Below are 22,248 nucleotides of genomic sequence, written 5' to 3'. Positions count from 1 at the left end.
TTGCCTATGAAAGAATGTGCTTGCCATAGAGGAAGTGCTTCAAAGGTTCACCAGATTCACGAACAACCATACGAGATCTAACTGCGATTGTGCTTATGCAAGTTTATAAGAACAAAATGGAATTTAATTGATAAACACGAGAGATTCTGCAGATGTTGAAAATCCAGAGTAACGTACACACAAAATGCTAGAGGGAGCTCAACAGGTCAGGCAGCATCCATGGCAAGGAATAATTGAAACTTATAACTTTTTAACAGGACCAGACAGACTGGATGTGGGGGGGTATGTTTGCACTTGCCGGGGTGTCTGGAAAGAAGGTGTCACTATCTCAACTTACACAACAGAAGTTTTAGAACTGCGGTAAGTGGAATTTTTGTCCTGATTGGAATGGAATTCCTTGGTAGTCTTCACTACCACCTACATAGAAGTCAAAATTCTCCACGTCATATCAAACGTAGGTCTTGTTTGCCTAACTCTTTTGATTCTATTCTTTCATGTGCATTCCTAAAATTTCTTAAAATTAGACAATATATGCAACTTGCCTGTGAATGGATGATCCAGAATCTCCCTAAAGTAACAATACCTTAATAGGTCTTTGAACATGTTGATATTTTCATTCATGATTTCTACCAATTTTGGCTGCTTATGAAAAATTTATAGCCTTCTATTATTTCAATGCCTCCAGACTCTGCAAATGTGATACCTTGTGGCGACCCACTTTCTGCGCAGGCGAACCAGCTCACAAATAGCCAGCGCGTGGGGGAAGACTTTGGTAATGCAGCTCTGATGTCATTCACCTTGAACAAGTTCTGTGAGTAATATTGCCTTCTGTTTCCTCATTGCAGCATTCAATATTCCTGAATTTCAGTGTTGTTTTCCCACTTAAGAATATCATTGGCCTTTACAATCATAACTAGCTTCCCCATGTGGGCTTTGAGTGATCTGTACACCTTGTTCTGTACCTAGGCTGCACTTAGAGCCGGCTTGGCTGATTTATTTCTTACTGTACTCCAGCTTCTAGTCTTTGTGTACTTCTGCCATCAGCCGTTGCACTCACGTACACTGACTAAATTGCTTTAATTTTTCCTTTAAAAATTGGTGCAGCTTTAAGAATGACAGTTGCCTGGAGCTGTCCATGCCTTCCTTTGATGTGTCCCCTGTAACCAATGCTAAACGGTCTTGGCCTGCAGTCAGGACATTGAACCATACAGGTCTGTTTTAGCTGGCAGCATGGAGTTTGCACAAACTATACGAGGAAAGAATGCTTACGTTAAAGATGTAACCCATTTTTCTTCTGATTTGATTTTTCCCTATACTGTACTAATTTGTGTCACTGTGTATGAAAGGAGACCCTGGATCCTGCCTGAGAGTGAGCAGATTGTACTTACAATAACAGTTACAGGACTCTGAAAGAAGAGTACTTGTTCTGTTCTAGCAAAGGTAAGGAACTCTACACTTGGAGCTTATCTCATAGGAATGACATCGCTATGCTCTCTGCCCACATGACTTATTTAGATGGCTATAAACGCAAATATCACATTGCTGGCTTCTATGTGACACACGTCCCCATTATCACTGGTGAATCATTCACTCTCAATATCTTAGAAATCATCAGTGATCATAAACCAAATGCAATAGCCATGATACTTATGCAGTATTGCATTAATTGCTGAGTGACTCATCGCCCAACTCCCTGGCCATTACCGATCTGGTTTCTTACAGGTTTCAAGGCACAAGTCAGAAGTGTGATAGAATATACTCATTTGCTTGGATAAAGCATTCCAAAGGGGGAGGGTGAACAGCCAGAAGTTGTGGTACCTATTCGTACCAACAACATAGGTAGGAAATGGGAGGAGGTCCTGAAGAGAGAATCTAGGGAGGTGGGTAGAAAGCTGAAAAGCAGGACCTCCAGGGGAGTCACCTCTGCATTGCTGTCTGTGCCATGCACCAGTGAGGATAAGAACAGCAAGGTATGGCAGATACATGCGTGGCTGAGAAATTGGTGCAGGGAGCAGCGATTCAGATTTCAGGATCATTGGGATCTTTTCTGGGGAAAGTATGACCTATGGAAAAAAGACAGGTTACACCTGAACTCGAGGGGGACCAAAATTCTTGCAGGCAGGATTGCCTCAGCTTTGGGGAAGGTTTAAACTAATTCGGCAGAGAGATGGGAACAAAGAAGATAGGGCTGAAGATGGAGCAGCAGTACACAAGCAGTGTGTAGTGAGCCTGTCAGGAAGGGTGGACAGATGATAGGGAAAAATTGCAGTCAGTGGGATGAGTTAATGTGTAACATGGGGGTGAAATCGAAAAGGGTGATGAATACAGGACTGAATGTGTTATATTTGGATGCACACAGTATATGGAATAAGGAAGATGATCTTGTAGTGCAATTACAGACTGGCAAGTACGATGATTTGGGCTAAACTGAGTCATGGCTGAAAGAAGGTCATAATTGGGAGCTTGACATCCATGGATGCACCACATATCAAATGGACAGGCAGGTTAGCAGAGGGGATGGGGTGGCCCTGTTGTGAAAAACTGAAATCAAATCCTTAGAAACATAGGATCAGAAGATGTAGAGTCCTTGTGGGTGGAGTTAAGAAACTGCAAAGGTAAAAAGATCCTGATGGGAGTTGTATGCAGGGCCAAGATGTGGGATACAAATTACAATGGGAGGTAGAGCATGTAAAAAGGGCAATGTTATGATAGTCATGGGGGATTTCAATATGCTAATCGAATGGGAAAATCAGATTGTTGCTGGATCCCAAAGGAGGGAATATGAGATATGCCTATGAGATGGTTTTTTAGAGCAGCTTGCGGTTGATTCCACTAGGGGAAAAGACAATTCTGCATTGGGTGCTGTGTAATGTACCAGATTTGATTAGGGAGCTTAAGGTATAAGAACCTTGGGAAGCAGTGATTATAATATGATAGTATTCACCCTGTAGATGGAGAGGGAGAAGATGAAGTTGGATGTATCAGTGTTATAGTGGAGTGAAGGAAATTACAGAGCTGTGAGAGAGGAGCCAGCCAAAGCTGATTGGAAAGGGATACCGGCAGGGAATAAGGCAGAATAATAATGGCTGGAATTTCTCTGGACATTTTGGAAAGGATTGGATAGATACATCCCAAAGATGAAGAAGTTTTCTAAAGAGAACTAACGCTACCATAGCAGACAAGGGAAGACATCTTAACAAGCATTCATTTTTTGAGGAACTCAAGGTAAGGAATGCCTTGATTGAAATTGATTTTAGTTCATTAACAACAATGATTAATTGAAAGGTGACATGAAAGATTATTTATTTGTGGTGAAGAAGGGAAGTTTGAGTTTTGATTAAATGCAAGCAATGCATATTGTAAAGTTAAGGATAGAATATTTTCCAGTTGATAATATTGATGAAAACATTAAATTTTATCATATATCATAAGCAAAACTGAGACATTTAGAAAATAGCCTTTGATCTTTCTTTTACATTATACAGATAAAAGTAGCTAGCTAAATCAGCACAAGTTTTGCTTTTCAAAGGTCAGTTTAATAAATTGCAGGGGAGTGGTTGTTAACTGCACAGACTGTACTCAAGGTAATAAGTTAATGTGTCATAAAATTTAGGTTTAATAGATTTTCTCTTTTAGATCAATACAGATCTTCAGACTTCTAAAATAGTCCTTGTTTCTCAAAATATTGTTAACATAGTTGTGCATGTTTTAACTTTATGAATTGTTCATCACAACCTTAATCTGGTAGTAGAGTGCTGTGTTAAATATTACTTGTCCCTTCCTGTTAGGCTGTCCCTTGAGACTTTTCATTCCTATTCAGGCATGATCATTGTGGCCAGCATTTATTGTCCGTTACGAATTGCCCATGAGTAAGTGATGGTGATCAGCTCCATGAAGTACTCGAGCTCTTTTGGTGAAAATACTCTCACTGTTGCAAAATATAAATCCATTGATGATGAATGCAATGTATTTTCAAAGCGGGATTGTCCTTACCAGAAGGGCAGGTGGTCATGTTCTCATATAACTGCAGTCAATACTTCTTTGTGGCAAAGCCTGCAGGTTTGGACAGTACAGCTGGAGCAGCCAGGGTTAATAACTGCAGGATATTTTGTAGATCTTACACACTGCGGTCACTGTCTGCTGATAGTGGAAGGAATGAATGATTAGGATGGTTGATGGAATGCAATTGAGTGGGCAGTTTGCCCTGGATGTGGAACCCCTTGAAGGTAGATGTTGCTACCATGATTGTTCTGTGGGTTTTAAGATGATTATTGACTCTGCCATAGTTGAAGCAAGGGCTTGCCTGAGTTTTTGGATTGTTGTAAGGGCCTCCCACTGTTTTCACATGGCTTCCGTGCACACCTGTTGGCCTATCCCACCAAAGGACTTTGAAGATACAGTGTTGGTGGTACTTTAAGACCCCTGCAGTACTGCTGTAAGTTCAAGGCTGTGGTGCATACATTATCACTCAGCAGACCAGGAACCTGGTGCCTGGTTTGAGTACTCGTGTTCAAATACCTTTTTTCTCAGGTGACCAAATATTGCATGAGTACACCCAAGACTGGTGAATTTCATCATGAAAGTCTGCTCTTGCTGATAGGTGGCTATCGTGTCATAGGAAGTGATCCATATTGACTGCTGGCCGAGCTAACTGTGCTCGTGGGAGCAAACTGATGAAGGATCTTTTACTTGGCAGTGTTTTCTGTCTCATACTTTGTGGAGAAATCAGTATTGGTCTGGAGTTCCGCCTCTAACTATGCAGAAGCTAAAAGTGTTGTCAGTATATTGGAACTTGACGACTGTGGTTGGTTGATCTAGGTTCTGGAGTGAAGAAAATGAAGATTATAGCATTTCCTGCTTCACTCCTGCTGGAAGTCAAGTAAAATATTACTGTGAGGAAGATTGAGAAGATGGTTGATGTGTTGGCACGGACTGACTTAACCAGTACTTAGTCAATGGCAGATCCTTAATGAGGATCTTGGCTTATCGTTCATAATGAAGCAGGTGGATGATGATGACAAAAGTTTGGCAATTTCTAAAGGATACAGAGGCCTGAGGGCACACACTCAATGATTCAGGAGCAGCTTCTTCCCTTCTGCCATCTGATTTTTGAATGGACACTGAACCCATGAACACTATCTCACTACTTTTTTTATTTCTATTCTTCTTGCACTATTTAGTTAACTTAATTCAAATTCAGATTTAGTTTATTGTCATTTAGAAACCACAAATGCAATACAGCTAAAAAATGAGACAACATTCCTACAGAATGATATCACAAAAGCACATGACAAAACAGACTACACCAGAAAATCCACGTAACGTTTGGCAATCCCCAATCCAGAGTCCGGAGAGGCTGCAGCATATTAATGTCGCACTACTGTAGCGATGTGCTACACACAGCACTGAAATAACGACACGCAGTCAGTAAGTCGTTTCGAGACTAGTTTATTCAAACTTCGCAGCGCTGGCATTTAATCCCTAGTGCCCGCCCTCTCCGGGCGGAAATGACATCAGAGGTGCATTACCAAAGTCTCCCCCTGCGCGCTGGCTATTTGTGAGCCAGTTCGCCTGTGCGGAAAGTGGGTCGCCACATAACCCCCCTCCCCCCCCCAGAACCGGCGATACACCCCCCAATGTCCACAGTCTGGATCAGCCTCTGTTTGGGAGGTCTGCCTCTGCACCGCAGTGCCTGAACCTCAACCGGCTGCGCCAAGTCCACATGGGCTGGTTTGAGTCAGTCCACGGTGAAAACCTCCTCTTTCCCCCCAATGTCCAGAACGTACATGGACCCATTGTTGTTGATCACCTTGAACGGCCCCTCGTATGGCCACTGTAGCGGTGCCCAGTGTCCGCCCCTTCGTACAAACACAAACTTACAGCACTGCAGGTCTTTGGGTCCATGGGTCGGGGTCCGTCCGTGCTGTGAAGTCGGCACGGGGGCCAGGTTGCCGAGCCTTTCGCGTAGTCTGTCCAGGACTGCTGTGGGTTCTTCCTCTTGTCCCCTTGGGGCTGGTATGAACTCTCCCGGGATGGCCAGGGGTGCACTGTACACCAACTCGGCCGACGAGGCGTGCAGATCCTCTTTGGCCGCTGTGCGAATTCCAAGCAGGATCCAGGGAAGCTCATCCACCCAGTTGGGTCCTCTCAGGCCAGGCCATGAGAGCCGACTTCAAGTGTTGGTGGAAGCATTCCACCAGTCCTTTCGACTGTGGGTGGTAGGCAGTAGTGTGGTGTAGCTGCATTCCCAACAGGCTGGCCACAGCCAACCACAGGCTGGAAGTGAACTGGGCGCCCCTGTCGGAGGTAATGTGGGCCGGTACCCTGAAGCATGCTACCCAGGTTGCGATCAGTGCTCGGATGCAGGAATCGGCAGATGTGTCGGTGAGTGGGACCGCCTCTGGCCACCTCGTGAACCGGTCTACCATAGTTAGGAGGTACCGCGCTCCTCGGGACACTGGTAGGGGGCCCACAATATCCACATGAATGTGGTCGAACCTCCGGTGGGTGGGTTTGAACTGCTGTGGCGGGGCTTTAGTGTGCCGCTGCACCTTGGCTGTTTGGCACTGTGTGCACGTTCTGGCCCATTCACTGACCTGCTTGCAAAGTCCGTGCCACACGAACTTGCTGGAGACCAGCCGGATGGTTGTCCTGATAGGTGGGTGCACCAAACCGTGTATGGAGTTGAAAACTCGTCGCCTCCCGGCTGCCGGGACGATGGGGCGAGATTGGCCAGTAGTCACGTCGCACAGGAGGGTCCTATCACCTGGGCCTACGAGAAAGTCCTGCAGCTGCAAACCCGAGACTGCGGTCCTGTAGCTGGGCATCTCGTCATCTGCCTGCTGCGCCTCCGCCAGTGCTGCATAGTCCACCCCCAGGGACAGGGCCTGGACAGCTGGCCTGGAGAGTGCGTCTGCCATGACATTGTCCTTTCCCGAGACATACTGGATGTCCGTCATATACTCGGAGATGTAGGACAGATGTCGCTGCTGGCGAGCCGACCAGGGATCGGACACCTTCATGATGTGAAGATCAACGGTTTGTGGTCCGTGAACGCGGTGAACGGCCTGCCTTCTAAGAAGTACCTGAAATGCCGGATTGCCAGATACAGTGCCATCAGCTCCCGGTCGAAAGCACTGTACTTGAGTTCTGGTGGTCATAGGTGCTTGCTGAAGAACGCCAGGGGTTGCCAGCGCCCCTCGATGAGTTGCTCCAGCACCCCACCGACTGCTGCGTCGGTTGTGTCCACCGTGAGGGGTGTTGGAACGTCCGTTCTGGGGTGCACCAGCATCACGGCATCTGCCAAGGCTTCCTTGGCTTTAACGAAAGTGGCCGCGGCCTCCTCATCCCAAGTAATGTCCTTGCCTTTACCTGACATCAGGGTGTACAAAGGGCACATGATACGGGTTGCTGAGGGGAGGAAACGGTGGTAGAAGTTCACCATACCAACGAACTCCTGCAGGCCTTTGACCGTGTTGGGCTGGGCAAAGTGGCAGATCGCGTCTACCTTGGCGGGCAGAGGTGTTGCCCCATCTTTGGTAATCCTGTGGCCCAGGAAGTCAATGGTGTCGAGACCGAACTGACATTTGGCCAGGTTGATCGTGAGGCCAAAATCACTCAGGCAGGAGTAGAGCTGGCGGAGGTGGGACAGATGCTCCTGACGACAACTGCTGGCTATAAGGATGTCGTCCAAATAGATGAACGCAAAGTCCAGGTTGCGTCCCACTGCATCCATTAGCCGCTGGAACATCTGTGCAGCATTCTTCAGGCCAAACGGCATTTGGAGGAACTCGAACAGGCCGAACGGGGTGATGAGTGCTGTTTTGGGGATGTCTTCAGGGTGCACCAGGATTTGATGGTACCCCCTGACGAGGTCTACTTTGGAAAAGATTCTTGCCCAATGCAGGTTTGCTGCAAAGTCCTGTATGTACAGCGCGGGGTAACGGTCTGGAGTTGTAGCCTCGTTCAGTCTTCGGTAGTCGCTGCATGGTCTCCAACCCCCGGCTGCTTTGGGCACCATGTGCATGGGGGAGGCCCATGGGCTGTCGGACCTCCGTACAATCCCCAATTCCTCCATCCTCTTGAACTCCTCCTTCGCCAGATGGAGCTTTTCCAGGGGGAGCCTTCGTGCATGGGCGTGGAGGGGTGGTCCCTGGGTCAGGATGTGGTGCTGAACCCCATGCCTGGGCATGGTTGCCATGAACTGTGGTGCCAGAATCGATGGAAAGTCCGCCAGGATTCTGGTGAATTCATTGTCCGACAGCGTGATGGAGTCCAGGTGTGGGGCCGGCAACTTGGCTTCACCCAGGGAGAACATCTGGAAAGTCTCGGCAGGTACCAGTCTTTTCCCTTGCAAGTTGACCAGCAGGCTGTGAGCTTGCAAGAAGTCCGCCCCCAGGAGTGGTTGGGCCACGGCGGCCAGTGTGAAGTCCCACGTGAACCAGCTGGCACCGAACTACAGCTGCACTTTGCGGGTGCCATAGGTCCGTATCGTGCTGCCGTTTGCGGCCCTCAGGGTGGGTCCTAGCTTCCTGTTGCGGGTGTCATACCCCGTTGGGGGCAGGATGCTGATTTCTGCTCCGGCGTCGACCAAGAAGCTACTGTTTGTCCCAGACGTACGAGAGGCTGTTCTGGTGGCCAACTGCCATAGTCATTAGTGGCAGCTGGCCCTGGCCCTTGCAGGGCAGGCAACAACGGCGGGCTTCTGTGCCCCACCGCTGGTGGTAGAAACAGCACTGTTCACTGGCCTCCTCACTCCTGTCTCTGTGTTGTGTGCGCCCCCCTGATGGGCCTGGTCTGGTCTGCTGTTGGGCGCGTGGCCTGGTAATCTGACCGACGGATGCCACGCTTCCCCTCTTGGCTTTCCACAGCACGTCTGCCCGGGCCACCACCTTCCAGGGGTCGCTGAAATTTGCGTCAGCCAGCAGCAGATGTATGTCCTCGGGCAGTCGCTCGAACGCTTGCTCAAACATGAGGCAGGGCTTGTGTCTGTTAGCCAGGGCCAGCATTTCGTTCATCAATGCTGACGGCAGTCTGTCTCCCAAACCGTCCAGGTGAAGCAGGCGGGCACCTCGCTCACGCCATGAGAGGTCAAGGGTCCCAATGAGCAGCACTTTGAATGCTTCATATTTGCCTTCTTCCAGGGGCGACTGTATGAAATCCACAACCTGGGAGGCCGTCTCTTGGTCAAGGGTGCTTACCACATGGTAGTAATGCGTGGAATCGGAGGATATCTGCAAATCTGGAACTGGGCTTCTGCTTGGCTAAACCACGCACATGGTCGCAGCATCCTGAAAGTCGGCAGTTTTAGCGAAAAGATGAAGAGTCGGTCATCTTTGGTCCAAATCCCGTTTGGACCGTCGGGGTCACCACTGTAACGATGTGCTACACACAGCGCTGAAATAACGACACGCAGTCGGTAAGTCGTTTCGAGACTAGTTTATTCAAACTTTGCAGCACTGGCATTTAATCCCTAGCGCCTGCCTCTCCGGGCGGAAATTATGTCAGAGGTACATTACCAAAGTCTCTCCCTGTACGCTGGCTACTTGTGAGCTGGTTCGCCTGCGCAGAAACTGGGTCGCCACAATACCATCTTAGCATGTTCCCCGGAAAGGAGCTCCATATCCACCAGACAAAACAAAACCGAAAACTAAAGCTACAAGACCTGCACAAAACCATATAGTTACAACAGTGCAAACAATAGCATAATTGATGAAAAACAGACCATGGGCATAGTAAAAATAGTCCAAAGATGTTAAAAGACTGTAAGTTTGAAAGAAACCACCACACAGTTTCCACAAGTCCTCAGGGTCCCGATAGACTCGTTATCCCATGCAGGTGGCAGAAGGGAATACCCCCGCTATGGACTTCCACGGCGCCGCCTGACTCAGCCTCGCAGATGCAGCAAACAATGAAAGCTCCATCGAACCCAGCCTCGCAGACACAACACACACTGAAAGCGCCCCGACTGCAGCGGACTCTGAGTCCGTCGAACCTCCGAGCCTCCGACCATCCCCTCCGACCATCCCCTCCAGCACAGCTTCTCTGAGCACCATCCTCTGCCGAGCGTATTAAGATACCCCTGCCAACGTCCACCAGCAACGTGACCCCAAGGACTGGAGCCTGTTCTTCTCAGCAGAGACCCGGACCTCACAGTAGCAGCAGCAATGAAGAAGGTCTTCCTGGAGATTTCCAGATGTTCCTCCGACCTCCCACGTCCGTTTTTCATCAGATTAGAATTGTGCATGGCACCCCGCTTAACAAATAACATATCAGCACCGGAGTGGCCGCTGCAAGCTGCGTCGCGCCGCATCCTGGCTCAGAGGATGTCTTTAGTTATTAAATACATGTATTTACTTAGTAATTCTTTATTTCTATTGTTATGCTTTTGTTTCTATTGTAAGAATTGTTATTTCTATTATTTTGTATTGCATTGTACTGCTGCCATAAGAACAAACTTCACAACATGTGCCAGTGATATTAAACCCAATTCTGATTCTGATCCCACTTTAATCCTTCCTGATTAATAGGTGACAGCTTCTGTGTGTTCAAGGAAGGCCACTTCTAAGGGTTATGCTGGTTCCCACGTGCATCGTTAGATTTATTACAGGGTGACAATCACCTCTATCATGCCTCTTGATAAACTGAATCATGAGGAAGTCTTCTGCAACTGGTAGAGGAAAATTCTTATGATTCTTTCCCTGTGGCAGGCAGAGGAAAAACCTCAAGATAACATTGACAAAGAGACTTGTCTCCTTTCTAGAGAAATGGTTATGGTAATGTGATAACACTAACATGCTTGTCTTTTCCTTGGTTAGGGAGATGAGGTCATGAATTTGTGCCTGCACTATTTCCCTGCTGTGCCTCTTCACGCAGGCTGGAGTTTTGCTCAGGTCTCTGACATTTACTCCATCTCATCCTTATTACTTATCTTGCCAACTTCAGTGAAAGCACAGTAGCAGTCCTGCTGAAGGGTCTTGGCCCGAAACATCGACTGTACTTTCTTTCCATAGATGCTGCTTGGCCTGCTGAGTTCCTCCAACATTCTGTGTGTGTTGTTGTTCAGATCAAGTGTCAGAATGGGGAAGGAATGTGATCTAAGTAACTTTGACCATGGAATGCTTGCTGGTGTCAGACCAGATGGTTTGGGTAACTCAGAAACTACTGATCTCCTGGGGTTTTCACACACAAGAGTGCCTAGAGTTTACAGAGAATGGTGCAATAAACAAAAAACATCCAGTGAGCAGCAGTTCCGTGGGCGAAAATACCTTGTTAATGAGAGAGGTCAGAGGAGAATAGCTAGTTGGTTCAAGCTGACAGGAAGGAGACAGTAACTCATATAATGATGTGTTACAACAGTGGTGAGCAGGAGAGTATCCCCAAATGTACCATACGTCAAACCTTGAAGTGGATGGGCTGCAGCAGCTGAACACTGCCAACATGCACTCGCTGACTGCTTTACTAGCTACAGAGGTACTAATAAAGTGGCTGCTGAATATATTTTCTTGGGAGGTCTGTTTTGTGTAGAGATGATCCGTTGTTTCACTTTTCTCATTCTGCCTCTTCGATAGATAGATACTCTATTGATCTCAAAGGAAATTAGTTTCACAGTGGCATTACAAGTGAACAGTGTACAAATTTTGGAAGAGAGCTAAGAAAGAATGAAAAAGCTGAGTTACCTTAAAAAGAAAGATGTACAAGATTTACAAGTTCACTCCGATAAGTTGGTAGTGTAATAATTACCATAATACTATACAGTAATGGGTGCACATTCGCAGCGACCAGATAAGAAGTGATGCTAGTATTGACAGGGTGTCCGCGATGGCAGGGTGTGGTAAACTGAGCTAAACAGAGCTTAAACAGAGGTTAATAAGAGTCGAACAGGAGGGGATCATCTCTTCCCTGGCTATAGGTTGACTCATTATGGAGTCTAATGGCCAAGGATGAGAATGACCTCATATAGTGCTCTTTGGAGCAGTGCAGTTTTCTTGGTCTATCACTGAAAGTACTCCTCTGTTCAACCAAGGTGGCATACAGAGGGTGAGAAACATTGTCCAGAATCGCCAGGATTTTCCATGGGATCCTTTGTTCTACCACAGCTTAGTCTCCAGCGTATTCAGTTTGACTCCTATATCAGAGCCTGCCTTTCTAATCAGTTTATTGAGCCTGTTGGCATCACCTGTGTTGATGTCATTGCCCCAGCACACCACTGCATAGAAAATTGTACTGGCGACAACAGACTGGTAGAACAAGTGAAGGAGAGGCCTGCATACTCCAAAGGACCTCAGCCTCCTTAGGAAGTAGAGGTGATTCTGGCCCTTCTTGTACACAGCCTCTGTGTAAGTGCTCCATTCAAGTCCATCATCCAGGTGTACCCCCAGGCACTTGTAGGTCCCCACCAGATCCACATCTTCACCATCAATAGTAACAGGGAACAGCACAGGCTTAGTCTTCCTGAAGTGCATAACCATTTTATTTGTCTTACTGATGTTGAGCTGCAGATGATTCAGCTTGCACCATTTAACAAAGTCCTCCACCAGGACCCTGTATTCTTCCTCATGTCCGCTAGACACCTAACTATTTCTGAGTAAGCAGAGAATTTCTGTAGATGACATGACTCAGTGTTGTATCTGAAGTCCGAGGTATACAGGGTGAACAGGAAGGGAGCCAGTACAGTCCCTGTGGGGCCCCAGTTCTGCTTATAGCCATGTTTAACACACAGCTCTGAAGCTGCACGAACTGTGCTCTGCCAGTCAGGTGGTCCATTATCCAGGATACAATGGTGCCAACCTGCATTGAACGGAACTTTTCCCCCAGCAATGAGGGCTGTATGGTATTGAAGGCACTTGAAAAATCAAAAACATGATTCTCACAGTGCTGCCCTGTTTCCAGATGGGAGTAAGCTCTGTTCAGCAGGAAGATGACAGCATCGTCGACTCCAATGTGCTCCTAGTAGGCAAACTGCAGGGGTTCAAGGAGTGATCTGACCAGGGGTCATAGAGAGCCAGCACCAGCTTCTGTAGGGTCTTCATGATGTGTGAGGTCAGGGCCACTGGACGGTAGTCATTCAAGAACTTCATTTGGCTTGTCTTGGGTTCTGGGACCATGCATGATGCTTTCCACGCAGTTGGGACCCTTTCCAGGCTGCGACTCAGATTGAAAATGCCCCGGAGAACTCCACGCATCTGCTCAGCACACTCCTTCAGGACCTCGGGGTTCACACCATTCAGTCCCAATGCTTTGCCGTGTCCGAGTTTCCCCAGAGCCCTTCTCACCTGCTCTGTAGTGAAGGCGATGACTGGGGAGTTGGTGGAAGGCGAGGGCTGGGGGAGGTGAAGATCAGGACACCTGCAGTTGGTATGTGGTGGTGTGGAGGGTGGGTGCAGGGGATGGAGGGGGTGTAGACAGTGGTAGCCTGTGTTGTTCATCCACTGGAGGTGGGAGGAAGGGAGGAGGGGAGGTGTTGGTGCTGAGGAATCGTTGGGTGCCTCAGCACCTGGGCTGGTGCGCTGAGGGGAGTGTGAACAGGAGGGCAATTGTCAAAACTGATTGAAGAATTGGTTTAACTCATTTACCCATTCAAGGCTGCATTCCGAGGCTCTACAGCTAGTCTGATTGAAGCCAGTGATGTTCTTCATACCTCTCCACACCTCCCACGTGCTACTCTGCCCAAGCTGGTTCTCCAGCTCTCTCTTGTATTCCTCTTTAGCCACCTTGATTTTTCTCCTTTAGCTCCCTCTGCACATGTTTCAATTCCTCCCAGTGTCCTGATCTAAAGGTTCTCATTTTGTGGTTGAGAAGAGCCTTGAAGAGTTTTAGGTGACAATTTCAGTTTGTTTCTAATTTCAGCATGTCCTTGGGTTTCTTTTTCCTGGACTGGGAGACATCCTGGCAAAGATGCTCATCACTGATAAAACAGCGAGGATATTTTTCTTTAAGTTTAATTGTTTGCACAATGAGTAGTTAAGGCATTTCAAAGAACATTAAGAATTCAACATTTTCAAGCTATTGTTACAGGCACTTGGGGGAGGTGTTGTGAACAGGAAGCCCACTATTCCAGGTTTCCCAAATGCTCAGCAGTTTTCAAATACAGATAACATTTTTTCTCTCTTTACTAGAAATAGGAGTTTGTGAAAACACTCAGCAAATTCTAACAGGAGGTCTTGGGCCTGAAAGATTAACTCTGTTTCTCTTTCCATGGGTACTGAGTGTTCCGAGCATTTTCTGTTTTATTTCATATTTCCAGCATCTGTGGGTTTTTGATGTTCTCAGTTTTCTTGTAAGGGTTGACCATAATTTACTTCATCTCTGGTTCTTTGTATCTACGGTAACTGATGAGGGTAATTTTGGACTAGCAGAGTGTGCCAAAGTGCAGCAGGAGATTCTTGTTGGGTTTGGCAGGTTGGTGGTCTGTTCCTTCCACTCATTCACTCAGCTTCACACAAGCTCCTGTCGGACATTTGAGGTTATCAGTGCCAGCCCAGGAGACCCTTCTCCATCTTAGATTGTCATTCGCCAGGAATCTCACGAGCAGGTGAGGATGCTGCAGTCGGCTCTCTCTGCCCTTCTGTTAATCTGATGCCATTTTGAAACTTGAAGTAGAACACTTCCTTCTGATGAATGCTCAGAAAGAACGGGAAATACCTACCACCAACATTATCCTGTCAATGGATTTTGGAGGATTGTGCATAGAACACATGGGTCCTATGCCTCCAGTCCTTTGAGGTGCCTGCTGTAGGTAGTGCACAGGAGAAACTAGCTTTGTATTGGGCTTGAGGTCTTGATCTTTGATTGACCTTCAGATGTCTTGAATTGAATTTCCTCACTTGCAGACCCCAGTCAATATGGACTGGTAACAACACCTCCTGTACGATCTCCAGCAGCACAGGTGCAGCTCAATGCTGTGTACTTAGCTCCCTGCTCTACTTGCTTTATACTTATGACTGTGTGGCTAAGCACAGCTCTGACACCATATTCAAGTTTGCTGATGACGCCACTGTCATAGACCATTTCAAAGGTGGTGACGAATCAGCATATAGGAGGGAGACTGAAAATCTGGTTGAGGGTGCCACAACAACATCCTCTTACTCAATATCAACAAGAGTCGATTATTGACTTCAGGAGAAGGAAACCTGAGGTCCACGAGTCAGAGGATCAGTGGTGGAGAGGGACAGCAACTTTAAATTCCTTAGTGTTATTATTTCAGATGACCTGTCTTGCACATAAGTGCAATTATGAAGAGAGCATGGCATTCTAAGAGCTTACGAAGATTCGAGATGACATCTAAAACTTTGCCTAACTTCTGTAGATGTGTAGTGCAGAGTATATTGACTGGCTGCATCAAGCCTGGTATGGAAACGCCAATATCCTTAAATGTAAAATCCTACAAAAAGTAGTGGATACGTCCCGATTTATCACGGGTAAAGCCCTCCCCTCCACTAAGCACATCTACATGGAGCATTGTCATAGGAAAGAAGCTTCCCTCATCAGGGATCTCCACCTCCCAGGTCCTGCTTCTTCTCACTGGTGCAGGAACAATTATTATCCCAGGTTCTTGAACCAAAAGGGATGATTTCACTCGCCCCATCATTGAAATGTTCCCACAACCTATGGACTCACTTTCAAGGACTGTTCAAATCATGTTCTCCATATTTATTTCTCCCTGCCCCTCTCCCTCTCCCTCTCACACTTTTGTTATCTTTTGCACACTAGTTGGACACCCATATTAGTGCAGCCTTTCATCGATTCTGTTATGGTTATTATTCTATTATGGATTTGCAGAGTATCCCCACAAGAAAATGAACTCAGGGTTGTATCTGGTAACATATATGTACTCTAATAATAAATTTACTTTGAACTTTCAAAAGCTGTGGTGATGTATTGGAGACTGATGAATTTCATCATGAATATCAGCCTCTGTGGAAATTGGCTTCCAAGAAAGTAAAAGTGGTCTTTGTGTGTGGCGGTGAAGATAATGTTCAATAGCAGGAAGAGAAAGAGAATGTGTTCCACCCTCAGTGATGGACAAAAATAACGGCTGGTATTTTTAATAACTGGCTGGATTCAAAAATATTCAGGGGTCGAAAAAGACAACAGATTCTGCAGATGCTGGAAATCTTGAGCAACGTACACAAGGTGCTGGAGGAACTCAGCAGGCCAGGCTGCATCTATATAGGGGGGGCATGTTTAAATGTATAAGTGTTTAAATAAATGTTTATACCCCTCCAAGATGTTGCCTGACTTGCTGAGTTCCTCCAGCATTTTGTGTGCCTATTGCTCAAGCATCTAAGACAACTTGTCAAGTGTTTTTAAACTGGATTTGACAACCTAGTGGGGTATTCTCTCACACCAGGGAAAATTCATATGGCTCACGTTGTTCCTCAGTTTCTGAGTTTCACCGTAGTCTGACTCGAGATTTCACAACCAATCCATTATCCAAACCAGAGGCTGCAAGTGTAAAGAAGAGACTTCTTCATCACTCTCATGCTGTGAAGTTTAACCACAGAGGAATTCTCATCTGTCTGAAACGACAAAGACATGTGGATCAAGTTATGGAGAGGACAAACTGGGGATTGTGGTGGGATGAAGGGAGAGGTAAGTAAGGGAGCCTTCTTAGACCATCTGTAAATCATATATCTGTATGCCATTAAGGATCAGTGTGCTGCAGTATGGTGGTTAAACTGATAATCATGAGTATATCCTCCAAGGCATGCAGCCAATAGAACTGTGCATGCATCTAGGAGGCTTAGCGCTGCTTCTAGCCATTTTGTGTCATCGTGTCTTGCAGGAGAGAGGATTATTTTGGAGGATGTCACCCAATGTACTTGACTGATATGTGATATTGCTTCCAAGGAAAATTTATTAACATCATGTACCATCTCTGAAGTGTGGACATCAGACACGGGGTTTGCGGTAAGTTGTGGGAGAATGTTTTGAATATTAGGCTCCAACCTGGATTGATAAAGAATATCATTCTATTGCTGAATGGTGTATGAGGATATGCTGTATTTGGTGGGAGATGGGGACAACCTATTTTGCTCATCTTAAATGTACATGTAAGGTTACCAAGGCCTCTTGATCCATTGTCTTCATTTCTTGGGCTTGGTTCCTTAGCCTTCACATTGCCTCTTGACTGTCTGCTACAAAGGTTTCTTGCCCCAAAGGTAGAAGACCTCTCCTCTTTCCACCTTACTACATCAAAGCATTCAGGGCCATCTGCCATCAAAGAATGCCATCAAAGCATTCTGTGTGCCCGCACCCACCCATGTTTTACCATCTCTCAAAGTCTGTTACCAATGCTTCCGGAATGACTTCCAACTCCATTTGCAGGTACAAGCCAACTCAGCTTTAAAATGTGCAGACTGACATTAGATAACTTTAAGCCACTTTTTTATAATGCAGTTTACATTGTAAATATTGTATATGCTGGTATTTGTATGTTTATGCACTTTTTATTCCATATTCATACTTCTAACTTTATTTTTATGTTTTTTATCTTTATAATTGTTAAAATATTTTTGTTGGATGTCACAGCAACCCACCACAGCAAATTCCTAATACATGTAATAATAATTATATCTGGCAAATAAGGTTGATCCTTGATGAATTCAAGGATCAACTTTAAAAACTTCTGTAGTTGTACAGTAGAGAGCATTCTGACAGGCTTCATCACTGTCTGGTATGGAGAGGCTATTGCACAGGACCGAAAGAAACTGCAGAAGGTTATAAGTCTAGTCAGTTCCATCTTGTGCACTCACCTACAAAAGTACCCAGGACATCTTCAGGGAGCAGTGATTCAGAAAGGCAGCATCCATTATTAAAGATCTCCAGCACCCAGGGCATGCCCTTTTCTCACTGTTACCATCAGGTAGGAGGTACAGAAGCCTGAAGGCACACATTCAGCGATTCAGGAACAGCTTCTTCCCCTCTGTCATCCGATTCCTAAATGGATATTGAAGCTTTGGATGCTACCTCACTTTTTTTTTAATATACAGTATTTCTGTTTTTGTACATTTTTAAAAATCTATTCAATACAAGTAATTGATTTACTTGTTTATTTATTATTATGTTTTAATTTATTCATTATCATTTTTCTTTCTCTCTGCTGGATTATGTATTGCATTGTACCACTGCTGCTAAGTTAACAAATTTCACATCACATGCCGGTGATAATAAACCCGATTCTGATTCTGATTCCTGATTAGTCAACACTGGCTGGCTTGAGCTGACTCTTACCGTGAGAAATTTGGGTGTCACAGTTAAATTCTAAAGCAACAAACAAAGCTATTACAAATATCTCTTTGCTGAAATCTTGCTGAATAGGTTGGACTACAAATGCTTTGTGTCCTGGACCAGACCAAACAGATTGGTTTTTAGCACTATTCCAACTAGTCCCCATTCTGAATATCATGTCATTGCTCAGATATGACTGAATTGTGGTTTTAACTGGGAAATGAGTCCTGACAAAAAGACAAAAAGACTTCAGTGTACTGAAAATGATTGATAAATTATTGGGAAATGGCAGAATATTCTGCCTGTGTAACGTTAAGCCAAATGAACCATGCACTACAGAAATAATGATGTGTGAGAAAGATGTTTTTAACATTAGTTCCTCACAGGGAATTTTGAAGTCAAGACAAACTGATGGTGTTGAGTGGTCAGTTTCTATTTGATAACTTCTGTGTATTTCTCTATTTGTTACGGGTAACCTGGACGACAGTAATGAGATATATGTAGAATACTCATTATGAACTGATTATCTGCTGTTAAAGCATTCAAGTTGTAGATGTGTTTCAATGGACTATCACTTAAAATAGATTCAATATGATATTGATGTAATTCTCGGATATCATGTGTTTTGCATTAGTTGTTATGTTTTGGTTTTCAATAATGTATTTCTCACATCCATGGGTGTTAGTATGTTAAAACACCGATTATGCCCCTGACCTCCAGTTCTTTGTGGCTAGGCAGGCACCCATAAATAAACTCATCCAAGTTGGTATCTGCCTTTCAAAAATTCTAGCTACTTTTAGAACAGAATTAGACAAAAAACTTTAATTGTAGTTTTACTGGAAAGTGTTGCTGAATGTAAGAGAATATCTAATGAATTTCAGTTGAAAATATGATACTCTTTGGCATCACCCATTGCTATAAGATTTGTGGTTTTAATGGATTTTGGCTAAAGATGAAGAAATCTTGACATTAATTGATAAAGTTCCAATTTTTACATCAATCAGTATGTGAATAAGGTCCTGAAAAAATATTTGAGCCTGTTTTTTTTTCAAACTGCAGTTATAATGTGCAAGTTTGCAGTTACTTTAGTTTGATGTAAAGAATTGAATGTGCCTCTGGGATCACACAGTAGTTCTTTCCGACAAGTAACAAAAACCATTCAAATTTGATAGGATGCCCACTAAATGGTGACGTAGCTCATCTGAACCTAGTGAGGGAAGGACATCGGTTATTGGTTTTAACATCCTGGTAGTTGTGGAAATAGAATTTGAAGATTGGAGGATGGAGTTGATGGGAGGAGGGGCCACTGTAATCAAAATTGCAAGGGGAGAGAGAACAGAAAGAAGCTCGGCCTCAGGCAAAATCTGAGCTTTCCAGATGATAAAGTCATGGAATATGCAACAAAGTATTCAAACACTTGCAATGAAATTGCCATGGGGACACCAGAATTTCTTCTGGAAGCCACAGTGACATTTTACACTAAGATGCTGATGGTATCATAGCGATTGTTATAAAAGCATTCTGCTGGACTTGATGGAGCAGGGACAGGAATCAAACGTCAGGGGGGTAGGAAAAGCCCAAGATAATAAAACAGAACGTTCTAGAATGGGGCTAGCAGCATCTGTGAAAAGACCAACAGTTCGTGTTTCAGGTCTGAGGCCCTTCATCAGACCTGGGAAAGAGAGAAAATGTTACTTTTCAAAAAGAGAAAAGTTGGAGAAGGAATAGATTGAACATAAGGAGTATCTCCTATAGTGTGAAAACAAATGACTTGAAGTGGCAATTAAGAAGCAGATTATGCTTTGTTGTCTGGTGGATGTGTTGCTAATTGTAAGGTGGTGAGAAATTAGCCAGCAAACCAGACTATACTAAAAGAGAACTGAAAAACTGCACCATAATGATGATGGGCAGAAGTGGGCAGGCCTGATATGGACAGAAGGACAGAGTGAGTTAGCCAAAGCTGGAGAATTCATTATTGAGTTCCACCTTCCCAGGGTGTAGTCATTCTGGTATAGAGACTGCATCTTCTGGCATACCTGGAGGAATTATTAAGTGAAATCAATTGGTTTCATTGAAGGTGCTTACAGAAAGTGCTGATATTAACTACATAGTGCCTATGTCGAAACTATCCCACCTGTTCATACTTAGCTAAGTCCTGGTATAGACAGTAGGCTTTAAATCTAGAGACAAATAAATCACAATAGATTCAGCATCATGCTGTTTGCCCAGATATGGGAATCCAAAGGAGATGAGAACAGAGGAATCTCTTACTGAAAGGACCAGTGAAGTATGAGAATTTGTGCTTATCCTTAACCTTAGATAATCAACTGTTCAGCATTGAATGTTTACACTCAAATTCAGTGCTATTAGAACAGATGGACAAAACCTTGACCCCAACCAGTGCAACGAATCGGCATATGAAGGCTGCAAAACTCTCTACACCCTTGGTATGTTTGGAGTCTACTTTCTAGTACAGGTGGCTTCTAAAACATACCAATGCCATATCATTTCATGTTCAAAGATTTAAAGATGGGACCATTGAAGAATCTTGGTAATTTCAACTCATGGATGAGGGGCACTACCAACTAGTAGTGTGTTCAATACTTCCAGGCTAACCATTTCCTACTCCTCATCGTCTAGGTAGCTCCTATATAATATCACAGAATGGGTGCTGGAGCATGGAGACTGTTTGGCTTTGGGGCTGATATGCTTCCTATTTAAGCTAGAATTGTTGATGCCTACATTAGAGAGGCATCGGAGTGGGTATGCAAAGGAGATCTGCAGTCGAATAGCAAGAAATCATCTTAGTCACTTTTCTTGTGATCGCAAAACCCTGTTGGAAATTGTTGATGTGGAATACAGTGAGTCCAATTCACTAATTTATTGGAAAACAGTGGGGACGGATGGCGGGGAAGCTACGTGGCCTCAGTCGTAGCAAGGACGTGGCCTCAGGGGGTTGACATTCCAGGCGAATGCCACGGAGACCGGGTTACTGCCACTGTGCATGGGTCCATGGTGCAGAAGGGAAAGAGGAAGAAGAGGGGAGCGGTAGTGAAAGGGGACTCAATAGTCAGGGGAACAGACAGGAGATTCTGTGGATGTGAATGGGACACCCTAATGGTACGTTGCCTCCCAGGTTCCAGGGTCAGGGACGTCTCTGATTGTGTCCACAACATCTTGGAGAGGGAGTGAGAGCAGCCAGATGTCCTGGTACATATTGTATCAGTGGCATAGGAAGGAAAAGCAAAGAGACAATTTAGAGAGCTAGGTAGAAAGCTGAGAAGCAGGACATCCAGGGTAGTAATTTCTGGATTGCTGCCTGTGCCATACGCCATTGGGGATAGAGAAAGGGTGATTTGGCAAATTAATGTGTGGCTGAGAAGCTGATGCTGGGGCCAGGGCTTCAGGTCTTTGGATCATTGGGATCTCTTCTGGGGGAAGTATGACCTGTTCAAAAGTGACAAGTTGCACCTTAACCCATGGGGAACCAATATTCTCACAGGCTGGTTTGTTAGAGCTGTTGAGGAGGGTTTAAACTAATTTGGCAGGGGGGTGGGAACCAGAGTGAAGGGACTCAGGGTAGGACGGATGGTAAAAAAGCAAAGATAACATGCAGTCAGATTGTCAAGAAGGGCAGTCAGACAATAGGACGTAATTGCAGGCAGCAGGGTGAGTATCAGTACATTGGAGATGCAGAATCAAAAAGGGTACAAATGCTGCGCTCAAAGTGTTTTATCTCAATGCATGAAGTATAAGAAGTAAGGTGGGTGGTCTTGTTGCACTATTACAGATTGTTGTGCATGATGTTGTGGACATCACTTAATCATGCTGAAGGATGGTTGTAGTTGGGAGCTGAATGTCCAAGGTTACACATTGTATCAGAAGGCTAGGAAGGTCAGCAGAGGGGGTGACGTGGCTCTGCTGATAAAGAATGACATCAAATCAGTAGAAAGATGTGACATAGGATCAGACGATGTTGAATCCTTGTAGGTTGAGTTAAGAAACTGCAAGGGTAAA

General features: G+C 45.2%; 1 protein-coding gene across 1 annotated transcript in view; it reads left to right on the top strand.

The window, feature by feature from the left end:
* The first annotated feature begins 775 nt into the window (after positions 1 to 775).
* The window catches only part of chrd (chordin), an 83,763-nt gene continuing 62,290 nt past the window's right edge, over positions 776 to 22,248 (top strand). Inside the window, exons 1-2 of the mRNA XM_059945188.1 lie at positions 776 to 811; positions 3,115 to 3,225. The gene's annotated coding sequence lies outside the window, so the exon portion shown is untranslated. The remainder of the gene's footprint in view (positions 812 to 3,114; positions 3,226 to 22,248) is intronic.

The sequence above is a fragment of the Hypanus sabinus genome, chromosome 2 (genome assembly GCF_030144855.1).
Source record: "Hypanus sabinus isolate sHypSab1 chromosome 2, sHypSab1.hap1, whole genome shotgun sequence".
Taxonomy (NCBI): Eukaryota; Metazoa; Chordata; class Chondrichthyes; order Myliobatiformes; family Dasyatidae; genus Hypanus; species Hypanus sabinus.
Note: the sequence above shows the minus strand (reverse complement) of the source record. Positions and strands in the feature narration are given on the sequence as shown.